This window comes from Babylonia areolata, chromosome 12 (genome assembly GCF_041734735.1).
Source record: "Babylonia areolata isolate BAREFJ2019XMU chromosome 12, ASM4173473v1, whole genome shotgun sequence".
In the NCBI taxonomy this organism is placed as follows: domain Eukaryota; kingdom Metazoa; phylum Mollusca; class Gastropoda; order Neogastropoda; family Buccinidae; genus Babylonia; species Babylonia areolata.
Window position 1 is genome coordinate 17,249,921 of NC_134887.1, and position 2,500 is coordinate 17,252,420.

General features: G+C 44.0%; 1 protein-coding gene across 1 annotated transcript in view; it reads left to right on the forward strand.

Annotated features, from left to right (window-relative positions):
- The window catches only part of LOC143288082 (uncharacterized), a 361,766-nt gene that overhangs the window by 321,106 nt on the left and 38,160 nt on the right, over positions 1–2,500 (forward strand). The gene's annotated exons all lie outside the window — the stretch shown is intronic.

The window sequence follows — 2,500 nt, forward strand, 5'->3', positions numbered from 1 at the left end:
ACTATACTACATAAAGGCATAAGCATGGTAAAAATAACACACGCACACACACACGCGCACGCACACACACACACACACACACACACACACACACACACACACACACACACACACACACACACACAGGCACAAGCATGGTATTCATAATCGAAGAAAGAAAAAACAACGCACACATACAGAGAGAGAGAGAGAGAGAGAGAGAGCAGGGGAGGGGAGGGGAACGAACGAACGATTAAAAAAAAAATTTTAATGTATTTTACGAGGGTAAAGGAGTAAGCACAAAGTACTTGTTTACATCCGGCCCTCTGGGCAAGAATAATAAATATATTAAAAAAATATATATAAAAAAGCGAGAGTCAATTTACAACACCAACGTCAAAAATGACATAAGCATGTGCAATCATAAACATAGAACTTATGTGCAATACAATATCGCGATAGATGTAATAACAACGAGGACAATAGGGTAGGGGCGTGGTGGAGAGCTGGAGGAAGAATGGACAAGGGGAAGAGTAAAGAAGGTAGGGGAGGCTGACTGAACAGACAGATTATAGTGACAGTGACAGTGGAGACAGACACAGAGAGAGAGACTGACAAGGGGAGGAGAGAGGCGTGTATATATTGGCAGTCTATACATGTTTGAGAGAGAGAGAGAGTACGAAGGAGGAGAAGACAGATGTAGATAGATAGACAGACAGACAGATAGATAGATAGATAGATAAACGCACACAGAGAGAGGTACGTGAATAAAACAGCCTCCGAAAGAGAGTATGGTATGTTTGGCTCTATGGTCCAGATCATATCATAGGAAGAGGGGGAAGTGGAAAGGGGGTGGGGGGGGTGGATGGGGAAAGGTGAAGGCTAGATCAAGACAAATGTCATAAGGTGGGGAGGTTGTGAGAAGGAAGGGTTTTTTTGTTTTGTTTTGTTTTGGGGAGGGGGTGGGGTGCGGGGGGGTGGGGGGGGGGGTTGAGAGGAAGGTTTACCGTGCTTTTTTTCTCCTTTTTTTTTCTCCTTTTTTTATGGGCGGGGGGTTGGGGATTTGGTGATGATGCGGAAGGTGTGTGGAATATCATCTGGCCACACAGTGCTGGTAGTCGTATCATTATTGGTGTTGGTGGTGGTCAGTGATGATGATGGTGCAGTGGTGGTGTGGTGTTTTTTTATGCGTGTGTGTGTGTGTGTGTGTGTGTGTGTGTGTGCGTGCGCGCGCGCGCGTGTGTGTGTGTGTGTGTGTGTGTGTATTTCTCTTGGTTTCTCGAGACCCCTTTACCCGGCTATTATCTGTCTCTCTGTCTCTGTCTCTCTCTCTCTCTCCCTCTGTCTCTCTGTCTGTCTGTCTGTCTGTGTCTCTCTGTCTGCCTGTCTGTCTGTCTGTTTGCCTCTCTCTCTATCTTTTTCTGTCTCTCTCTCTTTGCCTCTCTCTCCGTCTGTCTGTCTGTCTCTCTCTCTCTCTCTCTGCCTCTCTCTCTCTCTCTCTCGCTCGCTCGCTCGCTCTTCACTCAATCATTCTTGTCTCTCTGTCTTTGTCTCTCTCTGTGACGGTTTCATTGCTGCGAGTTATAAAGATAGATGACTGTGTTCACTCAACGATGCGTGCCTTCAGTTTGTGTGTGTGTGTTGTGTGTGTGTGTGTGTTTCTGCAGGAGAGAGGAAAGGAAAGCGGGGTGGGGGGTGGGGGGGAGACAGAGAATGAGAGAGAGGGGGGAGGCGTTCACACACACACACACACACACACACACACGCGCGCGCGCGCGCGCGTGCGCACATAGAGGCGTAGAAGAGAGGAGATACATGGACTGGGCACTGGTATTTCATTTAATGTTCTTCTAAATACAGAAGATAATGAAAATAAATATTCAGTTTAAGATAGTAAAAAGATTTTTTTTTTTAAATCAAAGATGAAAATAAAACGAATACAAACTCGCGTGAGAAACTCTTCTCTAGAACAGATGGAAGCATTCAGTCGCGGCAAAAAAAAAAAAAAAAAAAAAAAAAAAAAGATGAATAAAGTAAAATAGAAAAATAGAAAAAGAAAAAAAAATCTCAACAAAGATCGTTATATTTCAGAAGAAAGCACAGACACAGGAAAGCTCTTGCCACTCATGCACCGACGTTTACAGTGAGTGGATCACATCTGTACCCACCCAGATGCATTCGCCTATTTCTACGAACACAAACGGTCTTACAAATGATAATAATGATTAGAATAATACATAATGGGGGCCCGTTTGCGTGCGGCCACAATAGATGCTATGTTTATAGATATTTAAAGAAAAAAAAAGTGGGGGGGGGGGGGGAAGAAAGAAGAAGGGGAGGAAAAAGAAGAAGAAGAAGAAGAAGAAAGGTTGATGGGAGAGAGAAGTATAAGAGGTTAAATCCTTTATCAGTATGCAACTGGCGCAAGTCTTTTTTTGGTTGAGGTGAGATTTCGTGGGAAAGGGTGTTTTCTGTTTGTTGTTGTTGGTTTGGGGTTTTCGTTGTTGTTGTTGTTTTTGTT